The sequence below is a fragment of the Plecotus auritus genome, assembly GCF_963455305.1.
Source record: "Plecotus auritus genome assembly, chromosome: 1".
In the NCBI taxonomy this organism is placed as follows: Eukaryota; Metazoa; Chordata; class Mammalia; order Chiroptera; family Vespertilionidae; genus Plecotus; species Plecotus auritus.
Window position 1 is genome coordinate 59,353,631 of NC_137770.1, and position 18,591 is coordinate 59,372,221.

Below are 18,591 nucleotides of genomic sequence, written 5' to 3' on the forward strand. Positions count from 1 at the left end.
GGTGTGCTGACCAATACCTCGCTTTGTTTTCTTTGCCGCATGTTCATGCTTTTCATCTATTCAGAAATCACTGTGGGAAATAGCCTTGATAAAAAGCTGACATTCTCTGTCAAGATTCTTGGATTACAGGTACCCCCACCCCCAAAAAAAAGCTTTAGGGAGGAATGTTTATTCACGAGGGAGGTTCACCCATAGAATGTCCAGATTGGACTTAAAACATTCCAAAGGGGTTTAATCTTATCTGGGTTGTTTTCTCTGTCTCTTACATTTTCTCCTTGTTCTTCCAAGACATAGTATTCAGTGGCCCAGCAGCCATTAGAATACAAACATTTTTTCTTCTTTCCTGCTGCTGCCCACAAGACAGAAACTGTGGCAGAAGAGAATGCTGCCAGCTAGCCAATGGCACCATGGCAACCAGGACCTGCGCAAGTAAGCAGGTCTCAGAGCCCAGGGCCGCCTCTGCTGCTGTTTCAGCCTCTGCCCTCCTTAGACAGTCAGTACCTGAGAGCTCAACGAGGAAATGCTCACCACTTCCCTCGGTTTCTGTTTCCCCTCGTTAGGATTAAAGCTTCCTCAGATATCTGCCCATCTTTTGCTATTATTATTTCCTTCTTCTTCCCTCTGCACTTGGTTGATTTAGAGCTAGAGCTCAGGCTATAGCATATGTGATAGCTGATAAGTCATGTAACATGCCCATTGAAAGCAAAAGCTGATTTTTGCAGAAGCCATCATTCTTCTGTGCTGTCTTTTCAATGGGGCAGCTTCCTGTTTTCTCTACTTTTCTGGTGTGGCTGTGTCCTGGTAAGGTCCCGCCCTCTGGCTGCGCAGAGGCTGGGTTTGTGGGGATTGGAGGGTAGGGAGGTAATGAATGAGATGAGGGTGCTGCTTGAGAGAGGAGTTTGCATTGTTGCTGCCTCTGGAGACAGGAGCCACTTTGCACAAACACAGATACAAATCATCCAGGAGCTGACAGCATCGATTTTTTGTTTGTTTTCCCCATTCCATGCTTTATTAGGTGTTTCTTCTCTTTGTTGTAGTTTATGCAGGGATCCTTTTGGGTATGAATGCTAGATTCATCATTCAGCAATATTGAATGGATCCCCTGTTTCACGAGAAGGAGAAAGTCCAGACTGTTTCAAGCTCATACCTCTGTGCTGTGGTGATTGACCAGCTTATGGACTATCATTTAAAAAATCTCCTTCCTAGTGTCCTTTTCAGATCTCTCTTACTGATCCTGATAGTTTGGCTCTCTCTTCACTCTAAATATCTTTATTATCACTCCCTTGGCCTCAAGAAATCAACTATGTTGATGACTCTAAAATCCATATTGTTAACTCTTATTTTTCTTTTGTGCCCTAGTTCAGTTTTCCAATTGTCAATTAAACACAACCCTGGATGTCCCTCAGACATGAGAGACATTTAGTTGGACGTGTCCCAGAGAGTATAATGTAGTTGAGAGTGTATCTGGGTTCAAATTTTGGTTCTGCTTTTTACTGGCTGTATGACCTTGGAGAACTTATTTAACCTTCCTATGCATCTGTTTTTTCATCTGTAAATTAGAGAGCTCATTGGGTTGTTGTGAGGATTAAATTAGTATTTAAAAGGGCTTAGAAAAGTACTTAATACATGTTAGTTATGATCATCTCAAACCATCTTTTCCTCTTACTTAATGATAATACTATTCATTCAGTTACCAAGCTAGAAGTTTTGGTTATCTTTAACGTCTATTCCAGTCAGTTAAGAAGTTATACTGATTTTTCTTCCTCCTAAATATATCTTGAATTAATCCCTTCCTCTTTATCCTCACCATCACTGACACAAGTCACTCACCATCATTCCCCATAGCCTCCTGATCCTCTGTGTATTCCCAGTCTCCACGTGGCTGCCAGAGACATCATTCTAAGGCACAAACCTTGTGTTCCTCTCCTTCACAAAAGCCTGCAGTGGCTTTCCATTGCCCAGAGGAAATGGAACCATGTTAGTGCCATATAGGAGTCCTTACAGGCCTAGGTCCCAAACTCCCATCTTTCAGCCTCTGTTTGGATACACCCTCTCCTGTCCCCATGCACCCATTAGCCATATCCATCTGCCGATGTCCCCGAAATGCATCATAACCTTTTTCTGTCTTATTCCTTTGCAAGTATGAATGCTCTCCCATCCTCCCAGTCAGTCACGCCAGTACTTGCTCCCTTCTCATGGCTCTAAGCTTGGCCTATACTTGGATGTCTGGAAGCCCTTACTTAATTCCATCAAAAATCAGTTATACTTTTTATCAGATTGGCATCAATGACCATTTTGTTGATAGTGTCTATTCCCTTTAAAGGATAATGCTTATTTGACATATGATGTGAAGTCCTTTACCACATCATCCTGTGAACTGTCTATTCAATACTTTTGTTGGTCATAACTAGCACAGTAAGACAGGAAACAAAAATAAAAGGTATAGAGAGTAGAAAGGATAAACAAAATGTAATACTTTAGCTAACAAAGCATTAGCATTAGTATGGCTGAGTAATAAATAGAAGATATGTATGATATTACTCACAATAGTGACACAAATATAAAGTATCAACAAGTCTAAAGATGTGTAAGATCTTCATGAAGAGAATTTATTTGTTGATAACAGTTTTAAAGGCATTTAAAAGACATAAATACATGGACATAGATAGGTAGGGTCAATATCATGAATATGTCAGTGTTCTCAATTTCATCTATAGATTAAATTTATGTGGAACTTAGATGGAAGTGTGAAAGGTCAAGAATGTCCATAGTACAGTGGAGGGGACTAGTCCTCCCAGACATAAAGTCGTATTGTAAAATCCTGGTAATTAAGGCCTTGTGACATTGGCCCAGGGGTAGTGAAAATGACCAAAGGGACAGAAGAGAGAACCCTAAAACAGATCTGACCATATATGTTGAATTTTTTTTCAATTAATGGTACTATGACAGTTAGGTATCATTCAGGGAAAAACAATGAAAGTGAATCCCTCCATATGCCTTAATAAATTACCAATGGACCAAAGACTTAAATGTAAAAGGCAGAACCTTTAGGAAATGATGTAGAAGAATATTTTTATCTCCTTACCAGTAGGTAAGGAAGGATTTCTTCGACAGGATATTATCAGAAACAACTATCAAAGAAAAGATAGCTAGATTAGACTACTTGAAGACTGAGCCATTAAAAAAGTGAGAAGGCAAACCACAAACAGGAAGAAGATATTTGCATCTATAACTGACAAAGGACTAGCATCAGGAATGTAGGATGAACTCCCTCCTGCATGTCCTTAAGACAAGACAACCCAATAGAAAAACAGGGAAAGAATATCAATGTGCTTTTCCATAAACAGAACCTGAATGGCCAACAAATTAAAAACAGATGCTCAACCACATTAACAATCAGAGAAATGCTAATTTAGATCAAAATATGTTACCATTTTGAGAAGTCTGACAACAAACACCAAATGTTGTTGAAGATGTGAAGTTGGGAGCATAAAGCAAGTATATTGGACAACAATTTGGCATTATCTTGTATTACTGGACATTCATATACCCGTATCCCAGGAATTTCACACTATCTACCTAGAGCAGAGCCTCTGTGGTGTGCCTATGCCCTGAAGTTGTGTTGAGTCACTTATTGAACCCCTCTTCTCTTGGGGTGGATGGACAGGGTCTGGCATTGCTAGAGCCCCAGATCTGTTGCCCTCAGTCATGAGCATTTGCCCCAGTTTGTCAGACAAATAGCATGAAGAAGGTTGGGAAGCAATTTCCTGGAGACACTCTTGCTGGCATGCATCAGGAGACACACACACATATAGCAGTGGTGTTTTAAATGAGAGTAAGAACATGGAGGGATGTGGCTTAGTTAAGCTAATTCTCCTCTGAAAACCCACAGGCATTTTGGCATGTCATTTCTTAACATCAGTGGTAAAATGGTAGCTATTTCTAGCCAAGTGAGAGAGACTGAGATAGAGGCTGAAGGAAGATGATATTACTCCTGGGCAGTATGTGTTTTCATTAACATGTAGCCAGCTGGGAGGTGTATAATGATGGGCAAGGGCTAAGTTTTGAATGAGTAGATGCCTTAATAAAGGCTTCCCCGTGGAGAGAATGCTTTGGAGCCAAAGTGACATCCAATTGTCTTTGCTGACATTTCCCCCTTCCTTATTGCCAGATAAAATATCTTACCACAGAGGAATGAGGTTTGCAAATGACATTTCATTGGAACGGCAGGGACTGCCCATCACGTCCTGTGTAATTTACTTTGGCCAAGAACATCCTGCTGTGACCCTGGGTCTTGCGTGTCCCCTCTTCCATGGTTTGCACAGTGATAGTCTTCTTTTTGGACCTTTCACTCCCAAGGACAGAGATAAATGTGGGACCATAGGGAATGGGGATGGTTTTCAGGCATTTCTTTCGGCGTCTTTTTTTTTTTTTTACTTCATCTTCTCCCCAGTGCATCAATGCATTATATTATTTGAAAATTAATGCCTCACAGGTTCCTTTGTTTCATTTTCACTGCTGTTGCCCTTATCTAGGCTTTAAGGAGTAAGAGGGGACAGCTGCCACCATGACCCCATTTAAATTTCTCGTGGCTAAAGTTTGGACTTTGAACCTAGAATCATACAGCATAGCGTGTTTGTATAGGGAAGAGACCATTAAGTTTAAACCTCTTATTTCCTATTTGAGGAGAAAAGGCCAGGAGGAGGTGGTGAGCCATGAAGCTCACACACACATGGTAGCAGAGCTGGGACTAGGACGCCGCACACTGATGGTTGTCTTCTAGCCCTCTTCAGCTTGCCACATCGCCTCAGAATCATTCCTCAAGGGGTGATTTATAGTTGTGCATTTCTCTTGTGGCTCTCTGAGGGGAAGAGTGACATCTTTCTGACACTTGTAGCATGTGAGGTAGTTAACAGGGCTCTCAATACTTGTCACATTGAAGTGAAAACATGCTCTTGCACCAAACATGCTCTCTTTCCTCTCCCTCCCCATCCAGCTAAACCCTTCCTGACTTTGAAGGTGCTCAGCTCAGGCCCTGGTTCCTGCTTGAAGCCTTGGTCAGATAGTTCCCTCTTTCTGACTGCCGAGGGTCTTCTTGTTTTATAAAACCACCATCTTACATGTACCCTGCAGCAGCTTACAGTTTATAAAATGCATTCACCCAATGTATCCTTTAATTCCAATAATCTTTAATTGGAATATTGCCATTTGGAGTAAACAGGCTGGAAGAGGTGAGGTGACTGGCCCACACAGCTAGGAAGTAAGAAGCAGAGTGAAGGTTTTCTGACCTCTAGTCCACTTCACTTAAAAAAAAATCAGGAAAGGGGGAAAGAGAGAGAGAGAAAGGGGGGGGGGGGAAGAGAGAGAGAGAGATTTGTTGTTCCACTTATTGATGCATTCATTGGTTGATTCTTCTATGTGCCCTGACCAGGATCAAACCCATAACCTTGGCGTATAAGGACGATGCTCTAACAAATTGAGCTCTCTGGCCAGGGCCCTCTATTTTACTTTGGATGTCCTGTGCTGGGTAGTCTGTGTGATATACCAGACATTTTTCTCCCTTATTTTCTTGACTTACTTGTCCTTTGTTGACAAGGAGCTCATTTTGTCTCCTCATCCCAATTACCAATTTGTGAGGGGAGTGACTGCCATTCATAGTTGCTAGCACAGTGCTGGGCAGGTAAAAGTTGCTTATTAAATACTGCTGAATTGAATGCAAATATAATTTAATTTACCAAAAAAAAGAGCAGCTATCAGTGGAGCTCCAGGATACTTTTTGAGTCACTCCTGAATGAAATCAGCGGGGAACAGAGGGAACCAGAGGAAGGAAGAGGTTGTTAAAGAAAGCCAGATGGTAGACACAATTAGCAGTTGAGTGACAGCTGGCCTACTGTCAGCCACTGGTAAGTGTCGGTGGCGAAGCAATACAGAAGTAGACAGACTTCAGGAAACATGCAAGTTTACTGGGGAGATGAGACACACTCAGAAGATGGCAGAGGAGCACTTAGAATTAGCATAATACCCATAAAGTTAAGCAGGTAAAGCACTCAGACACGTTGAGAAGAAACTGGTTAAAGGAATATCCAAGTTGGATGTGGCTTATGAGGACGAGTTTCCAGGGTGCGAGTGGAGTGGGTAGAGAAGCATTTGGCTTAATTTGTGATCCTTCTGTTAATTACTGAGGCTGTGAGAAAGGAGCACAGTAGGTGAGGGTGTTTCCATGAAAACAACTTCCCTTCCCTTTTCTCTGCGATGGAATCAGGAGGCCCTCAGCGCTGAGCCTGCTGGTCAGAAGTGAAGAGAACCCAAATAATCACATGTGTCCTCTGTGCACAGAGTGCGTTGTGAGGACCAGCTGCATGGGTTTTCTGGTACTGCCCCATTTCACCCGTCCTTGTGCATTTGCCCCGTAAACCAGTGAGATGCTGTAGAAATTCTAATGCTTTGACAACTAAACTGTATTTCCAACTCTGCCTTTTCCCGAGAGGCTCACAAAAAACCCATCGGCAGACCTCATGTCTCAGATTTTGGTTTGAAAAACCACACTATATCTCTTGAGTTCATAAACATTTTGTATCTAAACAAAAGTGTAAAAGTTCTCTACTAGAATGCATGTGAAACTAATTTCCTAATAGTAGAACTGTACCCATGTTCTTTTATGAGCTTCTGTCTTCTCCAGAGAACATAAGATCAAGACCTTTTAGATTAGAAGTAATAGAACTTTAATATCTATTCCTTCCTGTGTCAGAAATATTCATAGTTTAGAAATGTTTTAGAGGAGCTAAAGGAATGTGTATCCCAGCTGCTTAGAGGCACCAGCAATTAATGGAGATGATCTCAAATTACTACTTGTAATTTCTATGCAGAATGATTTTCTCTATTATGTTCTTTGCAGTAGACTCTAACATATAAATAGGTAAGAGCTTTTCTTGGATATTTGTGTATGAATTTTTAAGGTGATTCCTCATTGCTGGGAAAATTGATTAACATTATTGGGGTTTATTGTTATAAGTTTTAGTTTATTTTCATTGCTTGATAGCTATATGCCAATTGTGTTTTTATGTGATGTACAAATACATATGGGCAAGTTTAACTTAAAAAGGATACACATTGATAATATCATATTTTTAAAATGGAAAGATAATTCCTGGGATCAAAACACTAAACTTATAAACCTTGGCAATTAAGTGTGTTGGTATGTGGAGATTAACTTTATACTTTAAAAAGTGAACTTCCTAAGCCATGATTGTAGAATTATGCGATAGATTTTTTGTGTGTCTTATAAAATCTTTTCCATTACTTTGCAGTCACCTCTCTCAATTCTCTAATATCATGCTTCTTTAATTTCCTTCCAACACTAAAACAAAATCCCCGAAGTTGTTGCTTACCAATGTCTTATAAACTCGTGGATATTCACATCATGGTGCTCCTTTCCTGTGCTTTATGCTCCTCTTGTCTATAACTTTCTTTATCTCTTGGCTCCTTCTCTTGCTGATTCATGCTTTTTCTGTGAACACATAATCTTTGTGTTAGTAAATTTATAATGAAGTTTCTTTAGCTGCTGTTTTTTTTTTTTTTTTTAAACAGGCCCCTCTAGATTCCTTCTGAGTGATCATATTGCCCATTCACTTTAGTCTCTGTATTCTTAGCCTCCTACCTTCATATATCTTTCTCAGAAGTGCATTCAGAGAAGAGAGGCTTGGTTCACAAAGTTGCCTTATCTCAGGCTTGGCTGATGACAAAGACAAGGTACGGCTTTGGAGGACCAAGTTCTAACTTGGATGCTTGGCTTTTCATCTGTCCAGGGCAGAAGGAACCTGGGAGAAGGAACCTGGCTGGAACAATTAGGGGGAGCCTGAGACTGAATGGGCTAAGGCAGTGGTCGGCAAATTGCGGCTCGCGAGCCACATGCGGCTTGTGAGCCGCGGTTTGTCGCTCTGTTGACTAATGAGTTTGCTGACCACTGACCTAGACTCTCGATTCCAATAATTACAGGCTGTTGCTGTTCCTTGTGATTAAGCCCCTATCCAGTGGTTGGCAAACTCATTAGTCAACAGAGCCGCAGTTTGCCGACCACTGGGCTAAGGCTAGGGGAGAGCAAATGGATGGAATAAATTGTCCTGACTTAGATGTCAACTGAAAAATAATATCATCTAGGTGTTTCGTTACCTAAACGATTTATTCTGGAAAAAGAAAGGGTTGAAACCCAGTGCCTGCAGACATGGCAAGCCATGTGCACCCTCTGTGTGCCAAGATGAAGGAGTGTTTATATAAAGGAAAAGGAAGTTAAGGGAAGGCGAAGTTAGAACCATAGAGCTTTATTGTAAACAGAGTTCTTCCTGTAGGGTTCTCACAATTATGTAGAGTAGGAGAACTTCCATAAGTCCTGAATCCTCCCATAGATACTCCCCACCGGTTATGTTTTCTTAAATTCCAGTTAGTTTTTATCAAAGGTAAGAGAATCTCTTTGACTTTTGATGAAGTGACAACTACTTGGGCCTTTTCTAGTTACTATTTCTGCTGAGCTAAGTAAGTGGTCTCTCCATTCTGTATGGCAAGCTGTCCTCCTGATTTCCTGGAACATTCTCCTCCAAATCCTAAGCCATCTCTCTCCTTCTTTTTTTTTTTTTTTTTTAAATAAATCTTTATTCAGATTATTACAATTGTTTCTCCTTTTTCCCCCCATAGCTCCCCTCCACCCGGTTCCCACCCCACCTTCTGCCCTTACCTCCCCCCCACTGTCCTCATCCATGGGTGTATGATTTTTGTCCAGTCTCTTCCTGAACGCCCCCATACCCCTTTCCCCCTGAGAATTATCAGTCCACTCCCTTTCTATGCCCCTGATTCTATTATATTCACCAGATTATTCTGTTCCTCAGGTTTTTAATTCACTTGATTTTTAGGTTCACTTGTTGATAGATATGTATTTGTTGTTCATAATTTTTATCTTTACTTTTTTCTTCTTCCTCTTCTTTAAGAATACCTTTCAGCATTTCATATAATCCTGGTTTGGTGGTGATGAACTCCTTTAGCTTTTTCTTATCTGTGAAGCTCTTTATCTGCCCTTCAGTTCTGAACGATAGCTTTGCTGGGTAGAGTAATCTTGGTTGTAGGTTCTTGCTATTCATCACTTTGAAAATTTCTTGCCACTCCCGCCTGGCCTGCATAGTTTCTGTTGAGAAATCAGCTGACAGTCGTATGGGTGCTCCCTTGTAGGTCATTAACTGTTTTTCTCTTGCTACTTTTAATATTCTCTCTTTGTCTTTTGCTCTTGGCATTTTAATTATGATGTGTCTTGGTGTGGTCCTCTTTGGATTCCTTTTGTTTGGGGTTCTGTGCACTTCCTGGACTTGTAAGGCTATTTCTTTCACCAGGTGGGGGAAGTTTTCAGTCATTATTTCTTCAAATAGGTTTTCAGTATCTTGCTCTCTCTCTTCTTCTGGCACCCCCATAATTCTGATGTTGGTACGCTTGAAGTTGTCCCAGAGGCTTCTTACACTATCTTCAACTCTTTTGGATTCTTTTTTCTTTTTGCTTTTCTGGTTGAGTGTTTTTTGCTTCTTTGTATTTCAATTCTTTGACTTGATTCTTGTGTACCTCTAGTCCGTTTTTGGGTCTCTGTATAATATTTTTTATTTCATTCAGTGTATGTTTAATTTCTAGTTGGTCCTTTTTCATATCTTCAAGGGTCTCGTTATATTTATTGGCCTTTTCTAGGATATTCTTGAAAAGCCTTATAACCGTGGTTTTGAATTCTATATCCAGTCGTTTGTTTTCCTCCATTTCTTTCGTTTGTGATCTGTTTCTTTGATGCCGCATTTTCACTGCTTTCCTGAGTTGGTAGGGTAGATTTGTGTGCTAGGTTTCCTATATGGCCCAGTGGGTCGGCCTCCCCAGTTAACCTGAGGTGGACACTCTTGGTGCACCCCTTTGTGGACTGTGTGTACAGCCTTGTTGTAGTTAAGTCTTGATTGTTGTTGGTATCACTGGGAGGAATTGACCTCCAGGCCAGTTGGCTGTAGGGATCAGCTGTGTCTACGCTGGGAGAAGTTTGGTGTTGGAGACAGCCTTATAGGATTAGACTTGCCAAATTGCAATAGCCTCTGTGCTCAGTTTGGATGGGGTGGAGTCTCAGGGCGGAGCAGACAGTCCTCGCTTCCAGTCAGCCTTGCCCTTGCGCGCGTGCGTGCCTGCAGACCTTTGCCTTCCCTGGCTCCCAAGTCTCCGCCCGAGAGTCCAGATTCCCCCCACAAGAGCGTGGGTCCCCAGGGGCTCGCCTGGAACTGGGGTTCAGTGCAGTCAGAACTGGGGCTCAGTGCAGTCAGGAGCTTCGGACTCCCTTCTGCTAGGGAAAGCCTGTGGCAACCTCCGAAGCCTTTGTGCACACTGGCGTGCGCACCTCCGGAACCCTGCCTGCTGGGGCTTCCCCAGGTCTCCCCCGGGTCGCCGAGTCTCCGGGTGCCTTTCTCTCTACCTGATAGTCCAGACTCCCCCGTATGAGCCTGGGTCTACGGGGTTTCGCCCAGGACTGGGGTTCAGTGCAGTCAGAACTGGGGTTCAGTGTGGTCGGGGGCTTCCTTTTCCCTTCCGCCAAAGAAAGTCAGCCAGGCTCTCAGCTGCCCTTCCCTCTGCGCGCACAAAGACCCTTTGCCGTACCTCCAATTCTCTGTGAGCTTTTCTCTTTCCTTCTAGTTGTAGAATTTTCACTCAGCCAGCTTTCCTGTGGTTCTATATGGTGTCCGTTCTGTCTTTTAGTTGTAGTTTTGAAATTGTTGTGCGAGGCAGCAGTTTAGGTGCTTACCTATGCCACCATCTTGGTTTTTCTCCATCTCTCTCCTTCTTGAACTTCTCCTTAATTTGTTGTATTTGACTTTGATGAACTTTGCCCACCTCTCTGGCACCTCCATTTATACTTAACCCCTGGAATCCTGGAATTGGTTCTATGCCACCTTTACATAAGGCTGTCTGCTCCGATAGGCAACACAAAGGTTTGTTCTGTTCCCATCTTCCCTATGCCCTTCCTTTTCTTCTTTCCTGTAACTTTCTAGGAGTTTTAAATAGAAAAGCTTTTATTTACAAGCATACCTCATTTTATTGAGCTTCACTTTATTTCACTTCACAGATTTGCATTTTTTTTCCAAATTGAAAGTTTGTGGCAACTTGTGTCGAGCAAATCTATTGGCATAATTTTTCCAGCAGGCTCAGGTGATGATTAGCATTGTTAAATAATAAAGTATTTTTAATTAAGGTATGTACACTTTTATAGATTATATTTGCACACTAAGTAGACCATAATATAGTGTAAATATAACTTTTATAGGCACTGGGAAACCAAAAAAATTGTGTGACTCACTTTATTGCAATATTCACTTTATAGTGATTCTAGAACCAAACTCACAATATCTCCAAAGTATGCCTGTAAAACATTGCTCATGACATAGTCATAAGCTGGTACAAGGGGTTCTGTGGATAAAATACAATAGTAGCAATTTCTTCTGAATTCATAGAAAAAGATTAAGTTAGTGGAGATAATTTTGTTTTTCTATCATTGGTATTTAAAAAAATTTTGTGCCTCTCTATGATATTCTATGCTTTAATTTAGTATAAAGTGGTTTCTGACATAGCAAAAAATAATGTATTCACAATTATTCTAAGTTTGCTATGTTTTTCAAAGAATATCTTGACTCTTGAGGGTTCCACCTAAGTATAGGTTCTTGAGTCCATCAAGACTAGTCTGGATACCTTTTCTTTTTTAAAAATATTTTTTAAATTGATTTCAGAGAGGAAGGGAGAGGGAGGGAGAGAGAAACATCAATGATGAGAATCATTGATTGGCTGCCTCCTGCATGCCCCCTACTGGGGATCGAGCCCACAACCTGGGCATGCGCCCTGACTGGGAATCAAACCATGACCTCCGGTTCATAGGTCCACACTCAACTAACGGGCCATGCCAGCTGAGCTGGATATATTTTCTAATGGCCTCGGTGTGTCCATTTACATACAGGAAAAGATAACCAATGTTGCTGGTTATAAATATCTTTTCAACAGTTCACTTTTTCAAGGATGCTAGTTTCCTGTCCTAAGGGGTGGTGCTGCCTCTTGGTTTACTTCCATCCAGTTTGGTCTACATCTTCCCAGGGCTATTCAGCCCTAGACCTCAGCTCTTCCTTCCCCATGAGTGTCCAATGATCATTGTCCCCAAGATTCTTTCCTATAGACTTCTTCCAAACTCCAGGTTGCCCTTCTTGGAATTCTCACCAGGAACACCCAACACATTTCAGATTTCCCTCCCACATGATAAGAGTCCTAAGGTTGTGGTAAGTGTGGGAGATCTGAGAGGTGGCATCTTTAGGAATTGCTGAATAAAAAAGCCTGGGACCTTGTAAATGAGTTGTTAATCTAAGGTATTTAGGTAGACAGGAAGTGTTTGGGTACAAAGTTGAAGGCAAATGACCTGATTCAGAGCCAGGTTGAACACAGAGCTTTCTGTATTGGTTTTCCAAATGTGTACAATGGAGTTCTTGTTAGGTCTTTGTTGGACCCACAGATCTCGGAGGTGGGGAGGAGGAGGTCTTACCTTCATTCCTTTCATCAGGATGGTTTTACTTTCATTTATTTTGTATGTTGGAGTGCCATGTAAGATTTCACTTAAAGAAACTTGCTGTAGAATGTGTGCAATCAGCTGGACCAGAGCAGTTTTGTGAGGCAGTAAGATTTGCTGCAATGGCATTATGTAGGTTTCTGAGACCCTAACGCAGTAACATCCAGCTGGCTATGAAGACATTGATTTGCTATGGACTTAGAGTAGCTCTCATAGTTATAGAAGCCAAACAAGAAGCTCCCCAAACATAAAATCATCTCTACAGTGATCCATAATAAAATGTTATGATGCAACATATTGTGTTCATTCCTTATTGCTCAGTTGACTATCCTAACAGTATGAAAACAAACATGGGCTGAACAGGTGTGTCAGGACCTTGCTGTCATTTAGTGAGTGTAAATGAAACAACACTTTCTTAAATATTTTCACAAGAATGGACACGTGAATCCACTCTGAATTTTTTTAAAAGGAAAGAAAAAGAGAAAAGGCTAGTGCAAATTTTCAATTAATGACCCATTTATAAGAATTTCAAGTAACATATGCACTAAAGGCTGAATAACTTAGCAAAGCAGCATAATTTGGAGGTGTCTAAATCGCATACGTAACTACTTTAACTATAAGAGTTTTTATTCCAATAAAAAACAATAACAATCATGGAACATTCACTAAACTTAACTCACAAAATTGTATATTCTAGAGATCACATTTACTGAACAAAATGCAAGAAAATTAGCAATCAGCAACAATAACAAAAAAGGGAACTGTGATCCAACAGGCTGATTTAGAAATTGGCTGGATGGCTGCAAGTACATTATAGGTCCTCAGTCCTTTTGCATAAGTAAACCCAAGGCACACCCCATTCTGTAACAGCTGCTGATAGAAATGCAAACAGTCTAACTTTCTGCATACTGAACAGTTGGAACAAGGAAAGAGTTCTTGAGAATCAATAGGAAGTATATCTGATTAGACCTTGTCCATTAGGTGAGCGAACCCACAACCCAGGTACATGCCCTTGACTAGAAATTGAACCTGCGACCCCTTGGTGCGTCGGCCGACGTGCTAACTGCTGAGCCACATTAGGCAGGGCTAATTACTCTTGCCTCTTTCTCTCACTCTCTAGCCTGCTGTAATTTAATGTAGAACATCTCAATTTTTCTCTTGTCAACTCATATTCTCATATTTTAAAAAAGGCAGTGATAAAAGAGTCCCTCTGTTCCCCAGTTACTGCAACTCAGGGATATTTCTTTAGTTATTTTTATTATTTGGACAGTCATCCTCAACAGTTCTTGCTTCTTCTTATTCATAATTTTCTTTCATCCTAATATTTTTCTTGGACTGAAAGAGGCCTCATTGCTCCTTCACAAAGTGAAGTGGTTTGCTTTTTGATTTGGTGTGTTTCCTGGACAGGCTGACACATTTCCAGAACTGCAGCACATGAAAGGCTTGAGGTAGCTGAGATGCAAGTTGGAGCCAGGCTGTGTTGGTCAAAGTTCTTCTCACGTATGTCCCGTGTTCTAGGAGCACAAGGCTTGGCAGACTCCATTTCTAGGTCAAAAATGGAAAGGTGTTCTGTGTTTTTCAACGCTGAAATGTTCTAATAGCAAGTCTTTGAGTGCTACTTGTTGTCACAGTCCTGGATGTGCGAGCAGCACTGTCACTCCCAATAGTTCCACCTTTGAGTCTCAGGCCCGGGAGTTTGGTGGCGCTTTGACATAGCCTCCACCCCATCACTTGACCTCTTCAGAACTTGTTAATATCAGAATTCCCCCTGCTAACCGGTCACTCCTCCTTTTCCACTTTTGGAAACTATTTTTAGTTTATTCTCTGAGTTTTTAAGCTATAGTGGAAAAAACCCCAGGCTTAAGCCATATGATCAGTGTTGCAGCCTTAATCCATTGTAATTACTGAGTGGGAGTAGACTTTATTGACTTTATACTTCTGTTGAATTCTTACAGACATCGCTGGTTCATGGTGTCATTGGAGGCACATTTGGCCATGGGTTGGACATTCCATTGCAGGGACATGGTTGTGTTCATTATGGGGGTGCTTTCACATTATTTGAGGTATTACTCAGCAAAACCAACAGCCACGCCTTTTGCTACTGTATTGCCTGTATTTTGCAAATGGCATGTTCTATAGTGTGCCCTTTTTCCTGTCACCTATGTCTATAAAACAGGAGGTACTTTTCACAAACTGTAAGTAATATAACACTCACTGTTTTGTTAAGTTTACTTTCCATAAATTCTTATAAACAATCATATTCTGATTGTAGAAGAGGGTTGGGCAGCAAATAACATCTTTTGAGTAAATGAATCAATGGTCTCCATAATTTTTTTAAAAAGATCCAATATCTCATTTGAGTCTTTGACAGTGGTCATCCAGAAGAATATTTTCAAGAATTATTCCAGTGCCTCTTACTTCCTAATGTACAGTTGCTTGTATTATTTGTTTCTTGGGTTATGTTGGTCACCTACTGAGGTGATGGTAACATTTCAGAAATAGTAGGTCAACTCAGGGTTGAGAATGCTGATTTTTTTCTTTATCCTGGTCTTTTCTCTTCAATACTTATGAAGAATTTGCAAATGTCTGGAGGAAGCTTTTGCAAATGAGGGTACATTTGGAAATGTACATTTAATCCAACAGTATTTACAGATAATTTATTTGTTCTCTGAATAACTTGCTATGTTGGAATATCACCATGTACTAGAACTTAGTCTTTTCACTTTGTTTAAATGGGGGAAGTGGAATATTTCTATGTCACAGGCACGTTTATAAATATTAGGCTAAAAGGTATGCAAACTTAGATCCTGTCAGTTTTTATCCATGAACATCTCCTTTCTCTGTTAAGGATAGATATATGATATTACTGCAAAACTCTGTATGATAGGAGTGCCTTTATGAGTCATAGGCTGTAAGTGACGGTCTAATGCAATTACAATAGAATATTCTGAATTTAATAACTCAAACTCATCTTTCAATAAGGAGACAAAGAAGAGCTGGATTCCAATAGTTGTCTCCTCTTATGGAAAGAACAGCCCCACTATGGGACAGCACATATCTTGTGTTTGTAGTGAAAGTAGATGTGTTTCACTTCAGGGTGTAGGAATTGCAATGGTAAACACAAGTTGCCTCTACTGATAAGTTGGTACATTATAAAATGCCTCTTTTGTCCTGCCCTACTCTGTATGACTTACCTCCACCCTTTCTACTATCTCTATTATATATGTCCTCCAGAATGCCAGGTATGGGTCAACAATGGTGCCATAAGAAACCAAGAAAGCCCTAACTGGTTTGGCTCAGTGGATAGAGCGTCAGCCTGTGGACTGAAGGGTCCCAGGTTCTATTTTGGTCAAGGGCATGTACCTTGGTTGCAGGCACATCCTTAATAGGGTATGTGCAGGAGGCAGCTGATGGATGTTTCTCTCACATTGATGTTTCTAACTCTCTATCCCTCTCCCTTCCTCTCTGTATAAAATCAATAAAATATATTTTTTTAAAAAGAAAGAAACCAAGAAAAGCTTACTGCTTCTTAACATTAAAGTTAAAAAACACTGATAGATATTATAGTTCTATGCAGGTCATTGGTATGTGAAACTTTTTCTCTAACTGCACCCCTGGATAAGGGGACATTAAAATGTTTGAAAGAATATATGGCAATATAGTTCTCAAAAATGCTGTTATGTGCTGTTATTTGAAAACTAATAGTTATATTCACATGTGCCTATTTCTACACAGGAATCAGGTGAGGACAATTGAAGTCCATGAACTATGTAGGGACATTGTAATATTTTATAACCATTCTCACAAATTGAAAATATTTTCCAGTAAAACGTCTCTTCAGAAAAGTTTCGATTCCTGAATCAAAGCAACTATAATTGAGGCTCTTGGCTCTGAAGGAGGGGAAACAAATAAAATTAAAATCTTGGTGTGTTAGAAAATAATATAGAATTGGAATTTAGAAGACATAGGATCTAGCTCAGCCCCATTATCTAACCAGCTGGTTGACTTTAGACCATTCACTCGCCTTCTCTGGACCTCAGTTTCCTATTCTGAAAAGTAGAGCATTCAACTGATGAATTCCAGATCTGAAATAGCCCAGAATCACACAGATAAAATTCATTGTTAGATTGGAATGCTAAGGTAGCTTTTGTGATGGATAGAGACCTCATAAGCTAAAGACAAATTTCAATTATTGAATGATTAACATAAACCAAGCAATGTCTAAAAACTTTCTGTGGTTTATGTCACTTAATTCTTAAAATAACCCAATGAGGTTAGTAATGCTATCTCTGTTTTTACAGTTGAAAGAATGGAGGTTTAGTTTGAAGAACTTGGACCACATTATACAAAGAGTCAGGATTTGAACCCACCCTACTTGCCATCACATTAAGAAAACACCACTCTTACAGTGTAAGTCTTGTACAGACATTAAGTTCCCTTTAAGGATCATAAGCAGATAAAGTAAAATCATGATGTTTAGTACTGTCTATGGCCTATGGTAGTTGCTCAGTTCAGTTAATATTATCCCATCCCATGGGCAATAGAGGGAAATTTTGGCTTTTAAGAAATGGCTGAGCTATCTGAAAGAGTTTTGAAATTATTCTGCCTTGATAGGAGATTGGAGGAGTCTATGATTGAGTTTAATAAGAAGCTTCATGGAGAATTTGGGCTATGGTGTGTGTGTGTGTGTGTGTGTGTGTGTGTGTGTGTGTGTGTGTGTGTGAAAGCGAGAGCAAAAAATAGATCTTTACCACTCTCTTCTATCTTATTCCCTGAAAAACCAATTAAGCATGTTTTAATTTTTAAATAAGGAAGAAGATCATTGACTTTCTCTCACGAGGCAATTATCACCACATAGTACATGTTGAGGAAGTGGGTGTTCCTTGCTTTCTATTTTTAATCTGATGAGAGTGAGGGTGGAGAGCACTTTGAAAAAATATTTGTATAAGGAGGAGAGACAGAAATGAGCTGAATAAGAAAGTCTTTTGCATCTCCCAAATTGGGGCATTCTCGACTTTTTAGGAGACATTTACTTGTGGTATTTACATGCTACTTCTTCAAGGTATTTACAGAGTTTAAAGAAATGACCTCATGTTCAAGTTCTTCACAGATCCTTATTTTTTATCTTATTAAATTTTAGTTTAAGGACCCAGTTCTTTTTTGACAGTTCTAGGAAAGGACTATTGTCTGCATATTGCTCTTTGGAAGCTAGATTGCTATATGATGATGCTAATAGCAGTTAATACTAATAATAGCAGTTAATAGCAGCTAATACTATGTAATAGTAGTTACATAGGACTTACTATGTGCCAGGTACTTTATATGTATACACTAATTCAAACTTCACAATGGCCATCTGAGGTAGGTTTACTGCTGTGCTTCTTCATACCTAAAATGTTGATGGTATATTCTTGATATTGTTTGAGGACATGAATCAAAGATTTTCACACAGCTGTATCTCCAGTGCCCCCTGATTTAATAGCAGCTGCAAGGTATTGTGAGTTGTAAGACTGTGAAATGTAAGATGCACCCCAATTTTAAAAAGTTAAAATAAGAAAGTGGATGCACATTAAAATTAACAAACCTCCAATTTTCTCTGTCTTTCAACAATATGTTGGAGTTGAGCCCATGCTAACATGTGGATAGACTGCCCAAGACCCAGTTACTCATCGCCTCATGGTGCCATCTGTGACAGAATGGCACTGAGATCCTTCAGAAGGGAGAAGTGTGTGTGGTATTTACCATCTGCCTCTAAGGCTGTGATGAGCATTGTTGTGTGAATGTAGGTGAAGTGGTTGGCCCATGGAGGCTGGGAAATTTCCTCTGTTGGATTTTAAGAAATATTTAGTTACTTATTTTGCCCTTCTTAGAGGCCAAAACCTTTATAACATTTATAAGTAAAATATAGTTATTAATTTTTATTTGATAAAGCTTTCCACACAATTTCAAGTATATTAGATCGGTTAAATTCAAAATATTTCCTTTAGTAA

At 40.2% G+C, this 18,591-nt stretch overlaps 1 protein-coding gene across 3 annotated transcripts in view; it reads left to right on the forward strand.

Annotated features, from left to right (window-relative positions):
• Positions 1 to 18,591, forward strand: part of RAB27A (RAB27A, member RAS oncogene family) — a 74,932-nt gene that overhangs the window by 18,691 nt on the left and 37,650 nt on the right. Inside the window, exon 3 of one of the 3 annotated variants that reach the window (XM_080667618.1) lies at positions 16,903 to 17,011. The exons of the other annotated variants lie outside the window; for them this stretch is intronic. The gene's annotated coding sequence lies outside the window, so the exon portion shown is untranslated. The remainder of the gene's footprint in view (positions 1 to 16,902; positions 17,012 to 18,591) is intronic. 3 annotated transcript variants of the gene reach the window in all.